Source organism: Hyperolius riggenbachi, chromosome 2 (assembly GCF_040937935.1).
Source record: "Hyperolius riggenbachi isolate aHypRig1 chromosome 2, aHypRig1.pri, whole genome shotgun sequence".
NCBI lineage: Eukaryota > Metazoa > Chordata > Amphibia > Anura > Hyperoliidae > Hyperolius > Hyperolius riggenbachi.
The window spans coordinates 430,653,040-430,678,143 of record NC_090647.1 but is presented as its reverse complement, the minus strand read 5'-3'; the positions used below and the strand labels follow the sequence as shown (position 1 = coordinate 430,678,143).

The following is a 25,104-nucleotide window of genomic DNA, read 5'->3' as shown; positions in this document are numbered from 1 at the left end:
TCAACCATTTTGATAGGTAACATTGGTAAAAAGCCTTAAATTGCTAGGGAAATACATACCATGGTACCTCTTATCATGGTTTAGTAGTGACAGAACCCTTATGAGAAAGAGGATTTTGGCACATGGTTTTAATTGTTGATTTTTATTTTTTCGCATTGTTGCTTTTCATTGTTCATTATCTACTACTGAAATGTACAATTTGCAATACTATTCTACATTTAGATACAGTAGACCCACGTGTATAAACATTGAATAAGAAAAACGTGTTGGCAACAGCCTCCTGATTCGGGTTCTATTTGCAGTGCTGAACGGCATGCTTGCCCCGTAGATCAGCTGTCAATCTGCTAGGGAATGAGTGCCATCTGGTTGCTATGTAATGCAACCAAATGATGGATGTGTCACCAGATGTTTGTCAGCATTTGACAAACAGAGTAGTTACTAGTAGGAAAGTGCCTCTTGTAATGTCTAGCTGGCGGATGCCACCCACTGAGATGTACATACTGCGGACAAGCCCAGGCCAGTCCTGTGCTGACTGCTTCCGTCTGCTCACGAGTGCCAGGAAGTTCCACAAGAGTAGTAGAAAGGAAGTGAACATACTGTTATCAGCTTTCCATATCCAAGGGCCTATGCACAGTAGCCCTTCTGTGATCCCCTTCCTTGATATCTCAATTTACGTGGATAAAGATGGTCAAGTATCGACCAGTTTATATAGAAAGGAGACTTCCACCAACTCCCTTTTGAGAGCAGACAGCTTCCACCCCGCACATACTGTGAGGGGGATACCGGTGGGCCAATATTTACGTGTAAGACAAAATTGTTCGGATGACATATCATTCAGAACTGAAGCTGGTCAGCTAAGGAAGAGATTCAAGGAGAGGGGATACACCGAGGGGACCCTCAGACGTGCATATAGAAGAGCTGATGCAAGTGGCCGTGCGTCTTTGTTGACCACTGGCCCCCACCATGATCGTAGTGAGGAACGCTCTGTGCGTTTCTGCACTCGTTACTCGGCGCAGCACAGGAAGGTTACCAACATTATTGAAAAACATTGGCATATCCTTGCCAATGATCCTAAGCTGAGCAGATGTATCACTAACAAACCTTTGTTCTCTTTTCGTAGAGCCCCATCCTTAAGGGATAAATTTGTGAGTAGCCATTTTGTTGATTTTTCCGCCAGTGGTAAACACTGTAAGGTTACGGGTACCTACACTTGCGGCGGCTGCACAATGTGTAGGTATATACAGGTGGGGAGACTGGTCAGGTTACCTGATGGTAGAAACTGGGAACTGGGACACTACGTCAACTGTAGTACGGTTCTAGTTGTATACCTACTTTTATGCCCTTGTGGGGCTTTTTATGTCGGTAAGACTAAGCGTGAATTTCGTGCACGTATATCCGACCATGTCACCAACATCAAAAGTACTAACCTATCTAATTTGACACCTGTGGCTAGGCATTTTAAAACAGCACATGCTGGCAACCCCACTAGGATGCGGTTTGTGGGCTTAGATCGTATCCATGCCTCCATCAGAGGTGGGGACATGGATCGTTTGTTGCTACAGAGGGAATCCCGATGGATCTTTGATTTGAGGGCAACCAAACCCCCGGGCTTGAACGAGAATACCAGCTATGCCTCCTTCCTGCCCTTCTAGTGCTCTGCTGACTTTTCCCTGCTGTCTCGGTGATGCTGCACTTTCTGTTTTTACCTGTGATCCTCGGTAGAGGTCCCGCCGCTCATTGCCAATGCCCTTTGTACTTACTAGTTTAGTGGATGAGGAGGTATGATATACACTCTCACATGGGGCTAGGTTGTCTTCCCCATGTTGATTTTTTTCACCATTAGGTGATATTATTTTTTGTTCTCTGTTTCCACATCGCATTATAGTGTTTAAATGGGGATATTGTGTGTCTGAGGATTGCATGAACAAATGATGGTTAGATACCTTATGCATTTGCCCTCTGACCTATGTTTTTGTTCCCCCTTTTGCTGGACGTGCGCTGCTGTGATCTCCGGTCTCGCCTGCCCCCTCCGGCGGCGCGTCGGGCGGGGGGGGGGCGGTGGCTTGGCGGACGTATCGGGCAGGTTGCTTTTGCGCCTGTCCTCTGTGTCCGCCCGCCCCGCCCCGTCGCCCGGCATTGGCCCCTGGTGGGGGTGGGCGTGGCCGGCCGGCTGGGCGCGTCCTGCCGATGGGGGAATAAAGTCAGCGGGACACAGTAAGCTGACGAACCTCCAGAGGAAGCTGGAAGTCCAGCGAAACCGGTAGAGGACGCCTGATGCGTCCTGGCCGCCACACCGTCTCCTTCCAAGCTTGTTCGGGAGTTTGCTCCCCTCTCTCCAGCCAACCCGGTATGCTTATCTCCGGACACTATTGAACACTATTGAACACGCACCGAGCCCCTGGCTTCCATCCTGTACGGGACATTTCATCCATTGCAGACAGCACTCTTGGCCACGCCACGATCAGCCTGTATGGCCATACTGCATTCCAGTATCTTCATCTTGGACATGTAAGCAGCCCCACGGGCATGATTTTTGTTTGTGTATGTGGACTGCCATCATCAAGCTGACACTGCGTGAGCATTGTCTGAGTCATACTTTGTATATAAGATGCTTTGAACACTGGATTTTGATTACTGGAAGTTGATCAATGCTTTGCTTGGCTTGAACTGCTGCATATGCCAAAGATTTACACTTAGTGCCTGGCTTGGTTTCGCTTGCATGCTGCATCCTTACTAACACTGGAATAATATGCAGTGAGAGGCTGGACTAACTCCTTGCTGTGCACAGTGCATGTTTCCGGATGGATTATCTCATCACTTACACCAATCAGACCCTGCTTATTACAATACACCTGGGACTGTTCACAAAGTATACATTTTTATTGGATCCAATAATCTAGATATATATCTTCTTTGTATTGATTGTATGGCCATACAGACTTGTATGTATGTTGGTGAATGTGAATGTGCACGCCTGGGTTGACTGGATTTGTGTTAACACCAGAGGCAAGTGGGAGGGGGCTGTGGGGGCGGCCGGGGGGCATATTTTTTAATTGTTGCTATTATATTTGTGATTAATAATAAAGTTTTTGTATTTTGATTATATTTGGTGACTATTAGATCCTTTGTTTGCCCGGGTCATACCCACCTCATTCTCTATCTCACCTTAGTTTGTCCACCTCTTATCATGGTTTAGTAGTGACAGAACCCTTATGAGAAAGAGGATTTTGGCACATGGTTTTAATTGTTGATTTTTATTTTTTCGCATTGTTGCTTTTCATTGTTCATTATCTACTACTGAAATGTACAATTTGCAATACTATTCTGCATTTAGATACAGTAGACCCACGTGTATAAACATTGAATAAGAAAAACGTGTTGGCAACAGCATCCTAAATCGGGTTCTATTTGCAGTGCTGAATGGCATGCTTGCCCCGTAGATCAGCTGTCAATCTGCTAGGGAATGAGTGCCATCTGGTTGCTATGTAATGCAACCAAATGATGGATGTGTCACCAGATGTTTGTCAGCATTTGACAAACAGAGTAGTTACTAGTAGGAAAGTGCCTCTTGTAATGTCTAGCTGGCGGATGCCACCCACTGAGATGTACATACTGGGGACAAGCCCAGGCCAGTCCTGTGCTGACTGCTTCCGTCTGCTCACGAGTGCCAGGAAGTTCCACAAGAGTAGTAGAAAGGAAGTGAACATACTGTTATCAGCTTTCCATATCCAAGGGCCATAAAAGAAGCCCCCAAAAATATGAATGCTGCCGTCATCATTCTTCCATACCAATAATGGAATGTGCATATCTGTTGCGCTGATCCCTCGCCTCCTACACTTTGAGTTCATAAATCAGAACACATACATTACGTAAAGATCAGTTGTTCTGACCTATTCAGCTGAATGCTTGTGTCGAGTGCATCACATTACAAAAACCAAAATATCAACACAATGGCCAAGCAACTGACTTTTACAGGAAGTGAAGATGGAAGCCTCCATAATTCTCCCAATCCAAGGAGACTGTAAAGCCTGGTGCACTCATCCAATTTTGATTGGCCAATCACATCCATGTAGTATTAAGGCTTACCTGCACAATTTTCATAGTATTCAAAATCTGTTAGCACTCATGCTACATGAAGATGGAGGTAGTACAATTGGTCAGTGATTGGCCAATCATAATTGAAAGTGTCGTACACTGACAGGAAATGGGGGCAACTTGGCACTCAGTGCTCCTAGGGAGGGGTATGCAGGCCCGCGTAAGCACCCGGCAACCAGGCAATCTTCGCCCCTCAGCACCCTCGTACTGCAGCTGTGATGTAAACAAAGGACGTGCAGCCGGTATCTTGCAGAGAAAGCAGTCAGCACAAATTCAGTACATCAAAAGTAGACCGGGCAACTGTCCTTTGAACGTTTATTTATCTTCATGCCACATATTATACATCCATCAAACAAGTTAAGGAATAATCAAACCTGATGATGCTGGTGCTGGGGTGTGTAGGGATCGGGTGACCAGGGATAGTGAAAGAACGGCACTACAGCCGTTTCGCGCCCGCCTGGCGCTTGTTCACGTGCTTGTCCTTTTCCAAAACAGCGCTGCGCGGCTTCCTGTATGACGTTCGGGAGCCGCGCCCCCAGCGCTTGTGATTGGACAAAGGAGCTGTGTCTGGAAGGTCGGGGGTGAAGGGGCGGGGGAAGCACCGGCCAGCGGCGATGCGATACTATGAGCCGCATACGCTTGACATGCATGCGTATGTGGCATAACATGCCACAGACTGTGGGCATAAGTGGTGTTTACATGTAGCATCCCTCATTGTGCTGGGGATAGTGAAGTGAAAAAAGCATTTAAAACAACATAGTGCGCCATAAATTAGAGTAACACGCAATATGCAGGTATACATATACATATTGACAAACATGTGCATGACTAACACTGTGCATAGTGAGACAAATGTAGGCGCAAACTGCCTTTACTCTATAACATGCGGCACAAATAAAATGTACACGCTGCAACACTCACAGGACATGCCTTATCTCATTTAGTTATTGATCACATAAATTAATACATCTAATTGCATATTCCCATCTTTATTGATAAAGATTCTAAAAGAACCCCCATTAAAAATCGCAAACCGTTGTCCTAGGGACAGGGACTGTAACTTAGGCCCATACGGGATATTCCCTATGGTCTGGGAGACACGGCCTGGCATTCCAATCACCGCGTATTGCTCCCTTCCTTCCACGCCTCGCGCCCACTCCCACAAGAACCAGGGAACGTAAATGGTGGACCACTACTGTGCATAGATCTTGGAAGCAGGGTCACGGCATCCTACGGGAGAACAATTCAAAGGCCAACAACATCAGCAATCCGACACCAAGGCAGATAAAAAGGTAGTCAAGAGTCAAACACCAAAGAGTGGGAAAAAGCGAAGGTTGAGGAAGAGAAAATAGACTACCTCTTCGGGGCCAGTAAGCAAATCATGCATCCCAATACGTCTACATTAGGGGTCCAAAAAACATGCCAATTCCAGCCTATCATTGAGGCCCCAAGGGGCCCATGGCCTCTGTACGTAAGATCACCCGTGACTCCCGACGGGTGAGCTCACGATCACGATCACCCCCTCTGCCAGAGGGGCTAACGTGTAAGAGGCCTGCAAACCTCAAGGATTTGGCATTGCCACCATGTACTGTCCTCACATGCTCAATAAGCCGAGGGCAGCCCTTTCCTGACTTGATGGATTTACAGTGTTCGTTTATTCTCTCCCTCATTGGTCTGGTTGTTTTACCCACATAGTAAAAACCACAAGGGCAAAATATAGCGTAAGAGACAAACTTGGTTTGGCAAGTAATAAAGGCCCTCACCTCCCATTGTACCCCCCCCAAATGGTAATTGGTACCCTCCAACATTTGGGAGCAGTATTTACATTTCCCACATTTGTGGTTGCCTCTTGGGCGCCTAATGCTCAACCAGTTGGAATTCGGAGGTGAGCGGAATTCGCTACGGGTGAAAACATCTCCTAACGTTGGGGCCCTTCTAAACGCTACCCTGGGAGGATCGGGGAAAACTCTCTGAAGGGTCGGGTCCCTTGTTATTATTACCCAGTTTTTCTTAACAATCTGGGTCAATTTTTTTTGACATGGAAGTGTAGTCGAAGGTCATGGTAAATGGGCCTTTCTCTCTAAGCCCACGGGTCCTGAACAGGAGGGAGGATCTATCCTCATTCTTGGCCCTTTCTTTGGCCCTTGATAGAAGATTTTTATCATAGCTCCTTGCCTCCAACCTTGCAGTGAGTTTCTGCGATTGTATCTCAAAATCGCAAAGGCTCGTATTGTTCCTTCTTAGGCGTAAGTACTGGCCATACGGCAGGGAGGTTTTAACGTGCTCTGGCGGTACAGTAACAGAACAGTAATCCGGTTGGACAGCACCAGGTGTACGAGCGACCCGTCGGAGCTCTATTTGCGGCAAGTGGCTGTAGTATACCTGGGCATCGGCAGCTGCAGAAGGAGAAGAGGAGCACATGTAGAAGCAAGACTGGAGCGAGAGGGAGAGTAGCGTGGTGGCAGGATCAGGTAATAACTGAATGTAACTGGTGGGTTTTGCAGGGAGTAGTGTAGTGTAGTGCAGTGTAGGGCAACAGCTGAGTGCAGTAGGGGGTAGTGTAGTGCAGTGTAACTGGTGGGAGCAGCAGACATTAGTGTAGTGTAGCTAAAGCCTCATCTACCCGGTACAATTTTCCATCAGATAGATGGATCTGTTAGATAGATCGAATAAGAAATTGCATTGTGTGTAGACGTCCAAATTGTTTCAGATCAGTTGTGCGATAGATTTTGCTTTGATAAGTACCCAAAATCTATTGCAAAATTGAATGCAATCCGACCGGTTGGAAATTATCTAATAAATCCGATCTGACGGAAAATTGTACTGTGTAGATGAGGCTTTAGAGACAGTTTGGGTGGGTGGTGGTGGTGTGTGTGTGTGTGTGTGTGTGTGTGTGGGAGGGGGGGGGGGGTTGGGGTGTTATAAAAGGTCCATTAGATGCCCCTGCACTATAGATGCACCAAGTTTAATAATTTATTGTTTCCTGATTTTTGCCCTCTAAACCTAGGTGCATCCAAAATATACGGTACCTACTGTTTATTATAAAACACCCCAGCCACTTATATTTGTATTTTGTTATTAACCCCCCCAGCCTTATAAACCCCTTCTTAAACTATGCAAGTTGGATCTGGATTTGATTAATGATGTAAATGACTTGCCTGCAATGTAATGCTATGCTTGGCGATGAATAGGAAAAAGAGCTTGCAGTGCTGATTTTCCCCATTAATTTTAATGTACCCAGTTGCTGCTCTTTGTGTGCACAGTAGTGCTGTAGTTGTCCATAGTTTTTGCACGATGCAGTTGCTCGCTTGTGAACAGAATGCAATCATATCCAGGTTTGTCATCATAGCCACCATAAGCCAGGGGATCATAATTTGCAATAACTCAGGTTGATGAATCAGGTCCATAGGCTTGCAAGCATCGATGCATTTCCCTAACTGCGTATTTGGCTCCAAACCCTCTGCTTCTGTATGGATATTTGTGATTGCTCTGTTGATTTGTTTTTGTCTAGTTTATTTCTGAAACGGAACATATGGTGACTCATGAATCAGATCCTCACTAAATATTTATCAACTATGCAGGGAACACTGGTGAGTATACCAGTTTACAGCTAAATTAACTTTTATGTTTTCAATCACAGAAGGTTTCAAGAGCAGCCCCTGGTTAATACCACAAACATAAGGCATTATTGATTTTGCTCTAAAAGGTGATATCAGATGTCGCCAGGAGTCCCATTTACAAACAGCTGCAGCACTGAGCTTTGTTTGCAGCTCTTGTCTTTATTATCAACCTGACTGTTTTAACTTCTTTCTATACTAACGAATAACAACCAACTGTAGTCAAACTGTATATTTTCAGTGTATATTTGATTCTGATAGGGAGCTCAGGATAAACCCATGGTTTTAACAAGGCACAGTATTAAACAGGTTCCATAGTTATTTCAAGTTGCTGAAAATGAGTGCTTACAACCTCAACAGCAGCTGTGAATTAAAGAACAGAGACCTTCAAAAACAGTAGTAATTTTTTTGTCATGCATATCAGTGAATCCAATCCCTCTCTGATCATATAATGATCTGAGAGGGATCTATCTGTTGGCCATATAACCAAACGTATGGCCAGCCTTAGGCAAACCTTTTTATTACATCAAATGTAAATTATAAAGGTGCCCATACATCAAACAATGTATAGGCAGATTGACCAAGAGACCGATCTTTTGCTGATCCAATTTGATCTGTTGCCTGCCCATAGACCGCAGGCCGATTCCTTAATAAATTTCATGGTGAAATCTCTTGGGAATCGGCCGAGTCTGCTGCATCCGCCGCTGTTTCTGCAGTGCATGTTTGTGTGCATTTATACATAACCGGTCCTATGTCGCGGTGCACATTTGTCTTCCGAATCAGCTGCTCTTCCATTACCCCCATACACACTGCCGGCGTGTGTGACATCACACATGCCTCGGCGAGCTATCCGCCAGTGGAGTTTATAGAGCTAATGTAAGAGCAGTGAATTCGGAAGACGAACAGGCACCGTGATACAGGACAGGTAATGTATAAATGTACACATACGTGCACATTTACACACTGAGGGAACAGCGCCGGGGGTTTCATCGTGTTTGCTGCTCGTTCTGATATCGCTCACCATTAGAGCCATGCTCCTGACCGATCACAATGGCACTGAATAATTTTATAGAAAAGGACTTGAGTTCAAAAAACAAGGAAGTACAGTGCAATTTTGGCAAAATCTTATAGAAAAACTTTATTGGTACAAAATATCAAAAAATTCATTAAAAGACTTCTTCAATTCCACATAATTTATCTTCATATGATCAATAATATACCATAGGACATAAGTAATTGAAGCTGATTAATAGGTATTAAATTCTGGCTTGATGCAACTTTGAATAGATTTTGTATTTTACAGGCAACGACACATGTTCGTTTCGGGCTCTTTATATCGTATGTATGCCCTTCATCAGGCCGCAATACAAATTTCTAAAAAGCAAACAAGAAAAATAAACATTAAAAATCAGAACTCCAAATGGTACGCTCAAACAGAGCAAAAGACAAGAAAAAGAGGCCCCACCATTGTGGTTTCTGGTATATAATGCACCTGGTTCAAGAAGATTATGAACCTACATACCAATAAAGAGAAAGTTGAGATGTAGACACCAGACCTTAGAGTGATTACAGGGAAAACTCATACCAAGCAATAAGAGAAAGAGACCAGAAAGAAACCATAGTACTTCCTTAGAAATATAGACCCATAACCAGAGCAGGTCAGCACCATGGACTAGTAAATATCAGTCCATGCATCACTGCTTATACCTGGAAATCACTAAAGCCATAAGTAGTTTAAGTGCAAGGAAACTTGAATTATTGAAATATCAAATGTCAACTGATACAGCACAATTCAGTAGAAATATCATTTCAAGTACAACATTTTGGGCACAATATAGAATACACAAGCACAAACCTGTATGGCACAGTCAATCAGCACAAAGGCCAGAAAAATGCTAAAATTGGCACAGGCATCCAGGCCTACCAGATGCACAAGGGAATCTGTGGGAATACAGAAAAAATACATATGTATACACTGGATGCAAGGCAATAGTACCCCAACATATAGTGCCCAATAGAACTTTAAAGATGCAACAGCGTAAGCACAGTTGGACCAGAGCAAGAGCATATACTCCCCCGCACACAATGTACACTTGCATAAAGAGATCCACCATAAAGTACTATGACTGAAGAATATCTCTCCATAGGTTAAATGGGCCAAAGGATAGAAACCATACTTACTCTTCCACGGCGTAACGAGGAAAAAACGCTGCTAAAATGGAAGTCCTAACCTCAATGGCGTTTTCCGCTGTTTAAATATCCCCACTTGGCGTCCTACGGAGCTCCATACGCCTGCGCAGGCTATTGGCCAATCAGGACCCCCCTGTACTCTTACTGTGCGTGCCAGCATACCCACGCTGGGACGCACCGTCGCGTGCGCGAGGATGAAGGCGTAACAATACGCCAATGAAAGGGATGGCTGCACGGGATGGAGGAGAGTGGGCGGTCCCAGTGATCATCATATCTCTTTCCTCCACAATACGGAAATACCGATCCGTCTAATTTACCATAAGGATCTATCAGATAAAGGCGGAAATGAGCCACAACCTGCGCTAAGGCGCAAGATGTCAATAAAGTTTGTATTTAGACAGCACGGAGGCCTATATTAGTAACAAAACAAAAATGTGTATAGGAAGTTGGATGTGAACCCTACTAGGAAATTTCTGAGTGAATTAAAGATAATTCTTGATGAAGCATTGGATATCAATATTATTGATCAAAAGTTATTTGATTATCTATATAATGAGAATCCGGTTACACCGGTCATATATTGTTTACCCAAGATACATAAAAGGCTTAATCAACCACCGGGGAGACCGATTGTGGCAGGATGTGACTCAATTTTCAATCATACCTCTTTCTTTTTGGATAGAGTTCTAAGAAAGTATATGTTATGCCAGAAGTCCTATCTTAGGGACACATCCGACTTCATCAAACAAATGAGTGAATTAATTTTACCCCATGAAGACTGCCTTTTGATTATGTTAGATATTGAATCACTGTATACTTGCATTCCACATACTGAGGGTAAAGCTGCAGTTCGACAGTCCCTATTGGGTGATCTATCAGTGGATGGGCTACAAATAGAATTTCTCATGTCACTTTTGGAACTTGTCTTGGAGAGGAATTTTTTCCTTTTCCAGGACACGTTTTATCTTCAAATGCGAGGTTCCTCTATGGGATCTAATGTGGCCCCGGTGTATGCAAATTTATTTGTGGAGAGATTCGAGGAGGACTGGGTGTATAGAAACAATCTTTTTCGTAAGCATGCATGTGTATGGCGCCGCTATATTGACGATATCTTCCTTATCTGGTCAGGGCCTAGGTCCTCCTTTGATCTCTTCTACGATGAACTACAGGGAGCCTCTAATGCACTTAAGTTTACATTTAATGTTGATACCTTAAAAATTGCATTTCTAGATGTCAGTGTGTGTAAAAAGGGTCGTATGTTATCGTTCGATCTCTTTTCCAAGCCAACGGATCGTAACACCCTATTGGACTTCAATAGCTTCCATCCCAGGAGCCTACGGGAGTCTCTCCCTAAATCACAACTTATGCGAGTACGTCGCATAGTTAGTGAGGACCAACAAATTGAAAGACGTATGTCTGGAATGGCGACGAGATTTCTCAATCGCCATTACCCTAAAAAACTAGTAGAACGCATCAAAAGTGATGTTATGAAACAGGACAGAATGGATTTACTCAAAACCGGGAAAAATCGGGGCAATGGATGGGATGATCGTATGATTTTAGCAACATCTTTCAACACTATGTCATCAGAAATAGCAAAGGTAGTGAAAAGACATTGGCCTATTTTACGCTCTATGAGTGCGGATATTCCATCATTTAGACAGGTCCCTATGGTGGCTTACAAGAAAGCACGCTCCATCCGAGACCACTTAATAAAAGCAGACATCGGATCTACTAGAGTTAGTATTCAAAGACAGCTAGCCCCCCAACGGAAAGGAACTTTTCCTTGTTTACACTGTTCGTGTTGTCAGTTAGTTCTGAAAGGGAGGAGCATTAATCATCCCATGAAGGGATTCCCTATAAAGTTTTCCCATTATGCCACATGCGATACTGATCTTGTAGTGTATGGTATTAAGTGTCCATGTGGCAAAATGTACATTGGGGAAACCACTAGGGCAGTAAAGGAACGAATTACTGAACACAAGTCTAAAATCAATATAGCCATTAGACGGGGTTTGAACCCCTCTCAAATTGATTCCCCAGTAGCTCAGCATTTTGTGGAAATGGGTCACTCAGCAAATCAGCTGAGATTTTGTGTATTAGATATAGTTCCCCCTCCTAGACGAGGAAGCTTGGTGGATAAAGTCTTTGCAAACATTGTACCCTACCGGCTTAAATATTGATTATAGACCCCAATAAGTGACCCAAATTTGGATCATTGACCTTCATGAGTGATTTTGTAAATATTTGTCTCTTTCTCTTATTTTCATTGTATGCGCATTTTAGTGTATTCTTTTCTTATTTTTGCTTATGTTTTTCCCTATTTTTTCTTTTTAGAAATTTGGATTATCAATGTGGAATCACACCTGCACAGAACGTCTGGCTGGATATGTGGTAAATTATTCTTTTTGGTGCCTCAGCATATAGTGCCTACCAATTCTCAGCATGGGGTAGGGTATAGGTATAGTGGAGTTGTATAAGATTAATGGACTCAGGAGTGCCCCACTGTAGCGCTATGCTTTGTGCTTTTTCTCCCTTTTCTTATTTTTTTAAATAGTTCCCATAATATGCCCAATGTTGGAACCTAAATTGCTTTAAAAAAACTTATCTTTATTTGTTTTGTTACTAATATAGGCCTCCGTGCTGTCTAAATACAAACTTTATTGACATCTTGCGCCTTAGCGCAGGTTGTGGCTCATTTCCGCCTTTATCTGATAGATCCTTATGGTAAATTAGACGGATCTGTATTTCCGTATTGTGGAGGAAAGAGATATGACGATCACTGGGACCGCCCACTCTCCTCCATCCCGTGCAGCCATCCCTTTCATTGGCGTATTGTTACGCCTTCATCCTCGCGCACGCGACGGTGCGTCCCAGCGTGGGTATGCTGGCACGCACAGTAAGAGTACAAGGGGGTCCTGATTGGCCAATAGCCTGCGCAGGCGTATGGAGCTCCGTAGGACGCCAAGTGGGGATATTTAAACAGCGGAAAATGCCATTGAGGTTAGGACTTCCATTTTAGCAGAGTTTTTTCCGCGTTACGCCGTGGAAGAGTAAGTATGGTTTCTATCCTTTGGCCCATTTAACCTATGGAGAGATATTCTTCAGTCATAGTACTTTATGGTGGATCTCTTTATGCGAGTGTACATTGTGTGCGGGGGAGTATATGCTCTTGCTCTGGTCCAACTGGGCTTACGCTGTTGCATCTTTAAAGTTCTATTGGGCACTATATGTTGGGGTACTATTGCCTTGCATCCAGTGTATACATATGTATTTTTTCCGTATTCCCACAGATTCCCTTGTGCATCTGGTAGGCCTGGATGCCTGTGCCAATTTTAGCATTTTTCTGGCCTTTGTGCTGATTGACTGTGCCATACAGGTTTGTGCTTGTGTATTCTATATTGTGCCCAAAATGTTGTACTTGAAATGATATTTCTACTGAATTGTGCTGTATCAGTTGACATTTGATATTTCAATAATTCAAGTTTCCTTGCACTTAAACTACTTATGGCTTTAGTGATTTCCAGGTATAAGCAGTGATGCATGGACTGATATTTACTAGTCCATGGTGCTGACCTGCTCTGGTTATGGGTCTATATTTCTAAGGAAGTACTATGGTTTCTTTCTGGTCTCTTTCTCTTATTGCTTGGTATGAGTTTTCCCTGTAATCACTCTAAGGTCTGGTGTCTACATCTCAACTTTCTCTTTATTGGTATGTAGGTTCATAATCTTCTTGAACCAGGTGCATTATATACCAGAAACCACAATGGTGGGGCCTCTTTTTCTTGTCTTTTGCTCTGTTTGAGCGTACCATTTGGAGTTCTGATTTTTAATGTTTATTTTTCTTGTTTGCTTTTTAGAAATTTGTATTGCGGCCTGATGAAGGGCATACATACGATATAAAGAGCCCGAAACGAACATGTGTCGTTGCCTGTAAAATACAAAATCTATTCAAAGTTGCATCAAGCCAGAATTTAATACCTATTAATCAGCTTCAATTACTTATGTCCTATGGTATATTATTGATCATATGAAGATAAATTATGTGGAATTGAAGAAGTCTTTTAATGAATTTTTTGATATTTTGTACCAATAAAGTTTTTCTATAAGATTTTGCCAAAATTGCACTGTACTTCCTTGTTTTTTTAACTCAAGTCCTTTTCTATAAAATTATTCAGGTCTTATGGGCAAGGTGGATTGCCCCTAAGAGGACTTTGTGTTTTTGATCCTTCACTTTTAAAAAAAAGGACGATACCCAATTATATGTACTTAGTCGATCACAATGGCCCGACATCTTGCAGCATGTCAAATCGACATGCTCGGTCCAAAATTGGTTGCATAATCGATCGATCATGCACTTGGCGGCGCCGATTTTTATCCAATTTGATAATTATCGAATCGGATGGTCCATTGGCTGCCAAGTCGCTAGATGTACAGCTACCTTAATCCTTCAGTTCGTACAGTCAAGTGGTAAACATGCAGCAAGCTTACTTCTGGAGCAATTGTATTTCCATTCTTTCATTTTTTAGCCTCACAGTGAAAGACTTAGAAATACTGGATTATAATTTGAGCTGTTAAATTTGAAAGCTGAGACCTGATTGTTTTTAGAATTTGCTTCCAGCCTTCTTACATTTCTTCTACCCATCCACATAAGGTCATGAAAAATGATACAGTAATGTACTGTCTACAAACATTTAACTTCAGATTTGTGCCCCTGGTATCGATCAGAATTTTGTACTGCAACCTCGTTGTGAAGGGAAGAATGCATGTTTTCATCACAGTTTATTAAGCTTTGTTCTGTAATTGATCCGTTATTCAATACACTAATGAAAGGAGAAATGAATTCCGTTATCAGTTAAAAGCACTTGTCTTAGCCGCTTAATCACATGTGAGTCTCACACAACTCTGCATTGCATAATGTAAGTGAAGTGTTTATACCTTGGGGAAAACAAAGTTTATAGATATCACTTTCATTAAATGTTAGACAAACCCCCGGAGCAGTTCCGTCACCACTAATACTAGACTATCAGAGTTATACAACAAGACACTACAAAGAATAATGATTGGTTATTGATGCAAAAAATTGGCTTTGGGTTATTGTACACAGTATAATGCCCAAAAGCAACTTATTAAAAGTAATCTCCAATAAATTGCAGTGTAAAGGCTACCAGCATGGTCGTTTGCTGAGTTCACTTAAAAGTAGTCCCTACCAATTAATATATGGTGGTCATGTCATCTGCAGGCATATGGTGTAGGGGCGATATATTAGCCCTTATTATATGGAGCACATTATGTCTACACTTATTATGGGGCATTATGTCAACTCTTATTGTATGGAGGACATTGGCCTCCATTCACTAAGATCATGCTGGAGATAATAGGGCAAGAGAAAACTTAAGGCCCGTACACACGTCCTATGGGAGGCAACGACGGGTCCGTCGTTGCCTCCCACTGGGCGGTGTTTCCGCCAACAGTAGCGCGTGTGTACGCGCTGTCGGCGGACTGGTAAGCCTGTTCAGCGGATCGCTCAGAAACAGCCTTATCAGTCCGCCGACAGCGCGTACACACGCACTACTGTCGGCTGAAACACCACCCAGTGGGAGGCAACGACGGACCTGTCGTTGCCTCCCGTAGGACGTGTGCATGGGCCTTAGCACGGAGGACGCCATCCGCCGTTCCGCATGGGTCCCCGCAGTTCAATAGTTCCCCGGGGCGCTCCCGACCCCACAGCCCGGGTCGGGCTCTCCTGCCTCCACTAAAAAGGCCGCCGGAGCTGGCCGTGGCTGCGAAGTCCGCATAGACGCAAGTGCGGCTGCGCAGCTCTAGCATCTCCCCCCGATCCACGCTACAGGAGACAGCTGTAGCTGAAGCAGTTAATTTGGGCGTGATTTGCGGCCTGAACAAATGGGTGCTACCATAAGATAGTCAGCATCTTGTAAGCATCAGCATGTTGCTAATAAAAGTCTATTTAGTAGAAGAAACATAATAAAAGCTATTTCAGCTATATGTTACCTACATACAACTACTAATAACTTCAATTTTTTTCTAATGCAAAACTAAAGTTACTTAAGTCCTACCTTTAAAGAGAAAAAAAAATGGGGGGGGGGGGGGGGGGGGCAGCAGGGTTGTTGTCCTGCTGGAAGGTGAACCTCCACCCCATTCTCAAGTCTTTTGCAGACTCGAAGAGGTTTTCTTCCAAGATTGCCCTGTATTTGGCTCCATCCATCTTCCCATCAACTCAGACCAGCTTTCCTGTCCCTGCTGAAGAGAAGCACCCCCAGAGCATGATGCTGCCAACACCATATTTGACAGTGGGGATGGTGTGTTCAGAGTGATGTGCAGTGTTTTCCGCCACACATAGCGTTTTGCATTTTGGCCAAATAGTTCCATTTTGGTCTCATCTGACCAGAGAGCCTTCTTCCACATGGTTGCTGTGTCCCCCACATGGCTTGTGGCAAACTGCAAACTGGACTTCTTATGCTTTCCTGTTAACAATGGCTTTCTTCCTGCCACTCTTCCATAAAGGCCAACTTTGTGCAGTGCACGACTAATAGTTGTCCTATGGACAGATTCCCCCACCTGAGCTGTAGATCTCTGCAGCTCGTCCAGAGTCACCATGGGCCACTTGATTGCATTTCTGATCAGAGCTCTCCTTGTTTGGCCTGTGAGTTTAGGTGGACGGCCTTGTCTTGGTAGGTTTACAGTTGTGCCATACTCCTTTCATTTCTGAATGATTGCTTGAACAGTGCTCCGTGGGATGTTCAAGGCTTTGGAAATCTTTTTGAAGCCTAAGTCTGCTTTAAATCTCTCAATTACCTTATCCCTGACCTCTCTGGTGTGTCCTTTGGACTTCATGGTGTTGTTGCTCCCAATATTCTCTTAGACAACCTCTGAGGCCATCACAGAGCAGCTGTATTTGTACTGACATTAGATTACACACAGGTGCACTCTATTTAGTCATTAGTACTAATCAGGCAATGTCTATGGGCAACTGACTGCACTCAGACCAAAAAGGGCTGAATAATTACGCACACCCCACTTTGCAGTTATTTATTTGTAAAAAAAATGTTTGGAATCCTATATGATTTTCAATCCACTTCTCACGTGTACACCCCTTTGTATTGGTCTTTCATGTGAAATTCCAATAAAACTGATTCATGTTTGTGGCAGTAATGTGACAAAATGTGGAAAACTTCAAGGGGGCCGAATACTTTTCCAAGCTACTTTATTTCCACTGTACTCCTTTTCCATTGCTGATTTGTGATAAAGATTTTTCCCACAAGGGTGCTACTATCCTGCTTGCAAGAACACCACTTAAATAAACCTATACATTTTCTCTGTCACTCTGCTCAATGATCCAACATTGTTATTTTGCATTATCACAGAGAAGTGTCTTTTTTTATGCTTCCAAGCCCTAGTTCAGGCTTATGTTTTTTCATGCATATTATGTGGAATCTTGTACAATAACCTGCAAGTATATTGGTAGGTGAACAGAGGCGCCAGAAGGATAAAAGTACATAACATTTTTAAAAAATTGCTGGGAGGAAGTGGTGGACTCGCCTCCGTTAAAGCAGACACCAAGGACTGTAAATGTATAGATATACACATTTATTGAAAATACCCCAAAGATGCAACGCGTTTCGCTGACTGATCACAGAGGTGCTCTGCTTGCTATAACTGAATTGCTGTTGTTTATCCCCTGCTTATTGCCTGAAGAAGTGGGCTGTGCCCGCGAAATGCGTTGCATCTTTGGGGTATTTTCAATAAATGTGTATATCTATACATTTACAGTCCTTGGTGTCTGCTTTAACGGAGGCGAGTCCACCACTTCCTTCCAGCAATTTTTTAAAAATTTTATGTACTTTTATCCTTCTGGCGCCTCTGTTCACCTACCAATATATTTGAGTCCACCCCAGGTGGAGGGGTGATCTACCCCCTTTCTTCCTATCTACAGAGAGCGACTTCTTAATCCTGAGTGAGGACAGGTCTAATCTCCTCACCTGCCTAATGAGTGGTTACCTAGGTGGTAACCCGTGTTTGTGAGTATTACCATCTCACTGTTTCATTTATCCAATCAATTTTGACATACTACACCATATTGGGCTCTCGATTTCTCTTCAACTTTAATAACCTGCAAGTGTCCCTGGGTACTCCTGTCCCTGTGTCCATGCTACAACATTCTGCGCATGTGTAGCAGTGACAGCCGTTGGGACAGGAGGAGGGACGGGCCAGGGGCTGGGCGGGTCAGAGCGCACTGACATTCGGCCGGCAGCAGTGGCAGTCACAGGCAGGAGGGGAATTTGTGGCCTAGAGACAGTTTTTAAACGGGCATGGGTCTGCTTGTATATTATAATTTAGAATTCAGAATGTTTTGTGCATTGTACACAAACCATTTTTATTATTCACTCTTAATAACTAGCTGGATGGGTTTGCAATGCTAATTTCCTGTGTGGATGGCAGATGCAACTTGGTTAGACTGAATAGCAGTCTGTGTTCTGTCCAAACTCCTCCTCCTATCCCATCATCCTCCACAGGAGGATCTGGGAAGAGCTGGCTAGAAGAACCACACAGTCTTTTCCTGTGAAAGATGTACCGGAATAGGGAGGCTCTGTGCTATCCAGAGCCCTCCCTTTACTAAGGTAACTACAGTATTAAACAGTAAGTAGTTGCACCATTAACTATTCTATTCTACACACGATTTCTAAAAGTGTTAAACTGGACATTTCAAGAACTGACAGCATTTAAAAAAATACAGAATTACAGTAGTTACTTTAGGTGCTCAGCTTTTTTTAATATATATGTCATGATGGTATAGTGCAGTTATTTTTTGCAAATAAGGGCTTGCCATTATTGATAGGGTACAGTAAAAAAAACAATACACAGGGGTTGGACAAAATGATGGAAACGCAAAATATATTTTAATATGGTGTAGGTCCACACTTTGCGGCAATTACAGCCTCAATTCTTCGAGGTATTGATTCATACAAATTGTGAATTGTTTCAAAAGGAATTTTAGCCCATTCTTCAGTTAAAACACCCTCCAGTTGTTTTACAGACGATGGCGGCGGAAATCGACTTTTTACTTTAATCTCTAAAAACGACCATAAATGCTCAATAATGTTGAGGTCTGGGGATTCTGGTGGCCAGATGAGATGCTCAACTTCATTAGAATGTTCCTCGTGCCATTCTTTAACAATTCTAGCTATATGGATTAATCTTGAAAGATGGCATTCCCCTCCGGAAACAGTTCTTGAACCATAGGATGAACTTGGTCACCCAAAATTCCTAAATGGTCTCGGCTGTTAATTCTTCCATGAAGGGAAATCATTGGCCCGGTGTATTTCCAAGAAATAGCACCCCAGATCATCACAGAACCCCCACCATGTTTTACGGTTGGGAGAAGGCAGTCTGGATGAAATGCTTCTTTCGGCTGTCTCCAAACGTACACTCGGCCGGAGGGTCAGAAATAAGATAAACGATGATTTGTCAGAGAAAATCACATTTTTCCACTGCTCGAGGGACCAATTCTGGTGGTTTCTACACCACTCTAAACACTTTGAAACATTTGTCTTTGAGAGCAGAGGTTTTCTAATTTCAGTTCTTCCCTGGAATCCAGATTTGTGCAGCTCCCAACAAACAGTTTTGTGGAAGCTTGGTTCTGTAGGTGTTCATTCAGCTCTGCAGTGATTTTAAGAGCCGTGGTCTTGCAAGCTTTTCTAACAATTCAATTTAGAGTCCGACGGTCTCTCTCAGACAACTTCGACTTTCGGCCACAACTGGGCTTTGCTGAGGACGTTTTTCCTTCTCTTTCAAAGGCAGTCATTACTTTTGAGACGGTACCTCTTGAAATGCCAAGCATTTGGGCAGGTTCTGTTACAGTAGCGCCTGGGGAGAGAACGCCTAGCTTGACGACCTGTGATCTGTTTGTGAGGAAGTCTGTGATCCACAGGGATAGGGTAGTTTGGACCCCATGCACAGCAAGGTTCTCCTGAAGTATTTTGGGGCTGATGGTATTAAATGCCGAGCTGAAGTACAGAATAGGGATGGTCGGAAATGCCAATTTCCGATTCCGCCGTAAATCCACATTCCGCCATTGCTAAATACCGATTCCGCTTTCCGCTACCAATTTCCGCATTCCAATGCGGAATTTCCGCCGGAAATCGTGGAAATTCCGCCCGACTTTAACATCGATTTTCTCAAAAACTATAAGATCTTTTTAAAAACTTTTTTTGCATCTTGTTCAGAAGATTCTGTTTAATGAACCCTGAAAATTTGGTGTTTCTAGGACTTATGGGTGATTTTCTATTAACTGCTAAAGTCGGCGGATTGTTACTGTAATGTAAATGCAGAAAATAGGCAGATGCAGATTTTCTGCATTACATCACAGTAAAAATCCGCCGAATTTAGCGGTTAATAGCAAAACCCCCTTAAGTCCTATAAACACTAAATTCTCAATTTTTTGCACAAGATGCAAAAAAATATAAGACCTTATAGTTTTTGAGAAAATCGATGTTAAAGTCGGGTGGAATTTCCGCGATTTCCGGCGGAAATTTCCGCGATTTCCGGCGGAAATCCACCCAACGCACTTGCATTACCGATTTCCACATTCCGATGCGGAAATGCAATTTCCGATCGGAAATTCGGAAATTGCATTTCCGCGGAATCCGAATGAGCATCCCTAGTACAGAAGAGGGATTCTGGTGTATGAATCTGGTCTATCCAGGTGATTGTTGAGAAGCTCCAGGTAGATGTTAATGGCGTAGTTGGGGGACCTGTTTGCACTATACGCATACTAGTGTGAGTCCAGCAGGGCTTCTGTGGAAAGCTTAAGGATGGGGAGCACCATACTTTCAAAATCTTTCATGATGGCAAACGTAAGAGCCACGGGCCTGAAGTGGTTGAGGTCAGAGGCTCCCTGCTTTTTGGGGACAAGGGTGATGGTGGACCTCTTGAAGAAAGCTGGGACTTTGCCTCCCTAAAGAGACTTGGTGAAGATGGAAGAGAGAATAGAAACACAGGTTTTCAGGCAGGCTGGTGACACTCCGTCAAGACCTGTGTTTCTTAACACAAGGTTCACCTCTAGTACACTTTAAACATAGTTGCTGATGTGACTTTTTTAAGCAATGCAATAGTGACTAGTTAGCAGTGTGTTTTGTGTGTGTACAGAGAGTCCTCTATTCTCTAAGGTGTAACACCATTTAATGAAAGGACTTCCACAATGTCAGAGTGCAGAACACAATGCATTCTTAGTAACCAGGTTTAGTGGTTATGCACTGAATAACCTCAGGCCATTTTTCCTGAGAGCGTAACTTACTTTGGTATTTCATCTCAGCAGTTTTCTCTAAGCTATGTCCTTGGAGAAATGAATTCAAGAAATCCCACAGACTTCCCCATCTTGCCTTGGCATAGGCTGTTTGATGCCTTCTGTTTTGGAATGAACTTGTTTGAAGCAGATTCTTTCACAGATCTTGAGATTAAAAATTAATGGACAAATGCATCTACTGTACATGGAGAGATAAGCTTGGGTGCATATTTAAATAGTGAGGTGTGCAAAATTGCTACAACAGTTATTGATTAAAGTATAACTGTTTTTTTAAACTTAATTCACAGAAGAATTGCTTCCACAAAAATCACTAGTAGATTTTTGCAAGTTTAACGCCTGCTACAGGCTTTCAATTATGATTTGCCAATCACTTACCTATTTTATCACCTTTATAGAGCATGAGGGTCAAGAGATATTGAATGCGATGAGCAGATTGTGTAGGTAAACCCATATGCTACATGGAGGTGGTAAAATTGGTTAGTAATTGGCTAATCAAAAGTGTGTACCAGGCTTAAAGCATACCTGATACGGGCTAAGTGGGTGCATTTATATTTACCTGGGGCTTACTCCCTCCCTCGCTGTCCTCTCTGTTCACTGGATATCCCTCCCGGCAATCTGGCCAGTCGTTTGATTCCGTGCATGCGCGGCCGCGCCACACTCCTGTATTTGGGAGCATTCTGTGCCCTGCAGTACTACTGCGCATGGGTGGAATGCTCCCTGCTTCAGGAGCGTGATGGGGTACGCGCCCAGGTGGGCCGCACATGCAGAGAAGACCATGCAATGCTGACAAAATCTTATATTTCTGTAAAAGTAGAAGGGAGTGCAGTGATTGTCCCAAATACAGAGCCTTGCTCCCACCTTCGAGATCGTCGGGTTTAGTAAGAAGAGGGAGCTGTGGGTGGCCATGTTTGGTGGGCTGGGGCAGCACCCCCAACGTTTCATCGAGGCATTACCAAGCTTTGCTAGATCTGAACATACCACACTTGACCTGCGGCAGCACCATAAGTATACATATGTATGGTATGTAGAAGGGGCAGAGCATGCCAGAGGGGATAGGGGACATGGGAAAGGACAGCATGTCGGAGGGGGCAGGGGACAGGTAGATAGATAGCATACCAGAGGGGACATGGACAGAGGATGTCAGCACACCAGAGGGCACCAAGGAGATGGACAGCACACAGGACGGGACATTGGGACGGACAGCACACCAGAGGGGACAGGGGGATGGACAGCACAACGGATGGGACAGGTGTATGGATAGCACACCAGAGGGGACAGGAGGATGGTAAGCACACCAGGGGGGACAGGGGGATGGTCAGCACACCGGAGGAGACAGGGGGATGGAAAGCACACTAGAGGGGACGGGGGATGAACAGCACACCAGGGGGGATGGCAACAGTACAGCGGAGGGGACGGGGGTATGGGGGACAGCAAACCAGAGGGACAGAGGGATGGGGACAGCACACTGGAGAGACAGGGGGATGGAGGACAAAGGACACAGGGGGGCAGAGGATGACACAGGGAGTCACAGGATGCAGGATGACACAGGGACAGAGAACCCCCGGTTGGACAGAGAATGGAGGACACAGGGAGACTCAGGACACAAGGACAGAGGATGCAGAATGACACAGGTGGACAGAGGACACAGGATGACACACGGGGATAGATGACACAGGAGGAAACTGGGACACAAGAGGCACAAGGAAGGTACACTCCTGGACCATGGACGCACTAGGTTTAGTATAGTTTTGTTTCCTTAGTTTTTGTCTTCTAAACCTGGGTGCGTCTTCTAGTCCGAAAAATACAGTATATAGCATTAAGTAGTGCAGTGTGTATCTATTCATTTCCCATATTTAACGTTTATATAGAGGAAGGATGCACATGTAGAGGAACAATAGAGTGCCATATTTCTGTTTCACTATCCTGAGCAAATTATGTGCTGACACTCTTATTTACCACTTCCTATAGGGTACAGCAGACGATAGTAAGAGGCTGCTCTAAAGTTTGCTAAAGTCCTTGCAATCATGGTGTCATTATTTTTCTTTCTTTATTCCATAAAAGGGGAGTTCTGAGTTAATATTACCATACTAGTCCTACAATACTGGGTTTCAGAACTCAGTTTTTAAACTGTGGGTTCTTCCATGTTGAAGTAAGGGTCAAAAGCTTAGTTCTGCAGACATGGAAATACTGCACAACTGCTGCTGTTATGCATAGCTCTCAGAATCACATCAAACACTGTAAACATTGAAGGAAAGTAAGCAGGAGCCCAGGGGAACAGTTCTAAGAACAACCATGTTTCTGCAGCGCTGCACAATAGATAAAAGGGTTAACATACAAGGTTGGACATACAGGAAACTCACAACAAAATGAGATCATGCAAATGATTTGATAATGCAGTGTCAGGTCAAAATAGAGATTCTCTAGTCCACAAAAGGGGTGATTGTCAGTAAGATTGCATAATCAAGCTGGAAACACTAAGGAGAGGGCCCTGCCAGAGGCTTACAATCTAAAGGGTGGGGGTGGAGACAATAGGTGCATCTGTTGAGAGGGTGTCTAACAGAACATATTATGGTGCTGGTGTAGGGGGGTATGCGAGCATGAAATGGTGGGTCTTGAGAGCTTGTGTGAAGGTATTAAAGGTGGGGGCGAGTCTGGTGGCTGGAGGGAGTGAGTTCCAGAGAGCAGCTTATTGTGGGTGGACCTGGCATTCCAGAGGCCACAGGAAAGAGGGAGCGAATGCCTAGGGGCAGGATGGATAGGAATAAGGTTATACCGAGGGGCTGTGTGGGTAGAGCGTGGGGGGGGAGGGAAGGGAGGTGCATGGGGGTTGAGGTCCAAAAGGGAGTCTAAGGACAGAAGGGGAGAGGGTGCTGGGAAACAGAAGGGGGACAAGGTGTAGAAGGAGGTGGAGGTAGAGCATGTGGTGATGGGGGAGAGCGAGATGGGGAGGGAGATAGCTTGGAAATGGCGGAGGGTTCAGGGAGTGAATAGGAGGGAAGGGGTACATTTTGTACTGAAGGGATAAGGTAGGATGGGGTGTGGAGAGTGGAAGCATAGACAGGGGGACAGCAGTTAGACCAAGATGAGATAAATGTCACCAATGATGTGGCTGAAGGGGTTCAGCAAAGTTGCATCAATCAATCTGGTAAGGAGCAGTCCAAAGGAGATCAGCAGTAAAGTTAGCAGGACATCAATTATGGCACAAAAAAAAACTATGTCACAAAAGGCCTTTATTAGAATAAAAGAAGAAGTTTTTATAAGCCCTGAGCTGCATGCTAGTTGTTTTGCTATGAACTAGTCAGAAAAAGTAGATTTTTTTTTCAAATGTATCATAACTTGCACACCTCACAATGGGGACTGATACACTCCATTTCTTTAAATGCTTTAACTCTTTATCTTATGTTTTCAAAATGTAACTTTGTTACACAAAAGTTAGCCATCCGTAAGAAAACATTTTCAGCCATTTTGCACCTAAATCTAAGCTTGCAGCAGGCCCTAGATGTCTGCCTGTGGAATGGTACTTGAAAAGTAAGTGTCATCAGTGCCTAGATTTTCGGAGCTGTTTGCTAACTCTTTCAAGAGGGGTGCAGTTACTGAGTCCATGTATGAGACCATAATTATACTTCTGGTTATACCAAATAAAAATCTAGACCTATGTGAGTCCTACAGACCTATATCTGATTACTGCGGACGCTAAAATCTTTGTGAAGGTTCTGGCCAACCAGCTGAATCAGTGCGTTACTTACTTACTACATGAAGACCAGACTAGTCTTATGCCTTCTAGAAAAATCCAGTGAACTGGTTATTATGCAGAAGCATTAACCCCATAGGGGGGAGCAATTGAATCAATAGTAGTAAGTCACATAAATAGGGAACCAA

General features: G+C 43.8%; 1 protein-coding gene and 1 long non-coding RNA gene across 2 annotated transcripts in view; one reads left to right on the top strand and one right to left on the bottom strand.

Moving 5' to 3' along the window:
- Window positions 1–25,104, bottom strand: part of ZBED1 (zinc finger BED-type containing 1) — a 439,106-nt gene that overhangs the window by 44,728 nt on the left and 369,274 nt on the right. The gene's annotated exons all lie outside the window — the stretch shown is intronic.
- LOC137546912 (uncharacterized) overlaps window positions 1–25,104 on the top strand; it is a 33,017-nt gene that overhangs the window by 106 nt on the left and 7,807 nt on the right. The window contains exon 2 of the long non-coding RNA XR_011026400.1: window positions 12,240–12,296. This is a non-coding gene — a long non-coding RNA (uncharacterized lncRNA). The remainder of the gene's footprint in view (window positions 1–12,239; window positions 12,297–25,104) is intronic.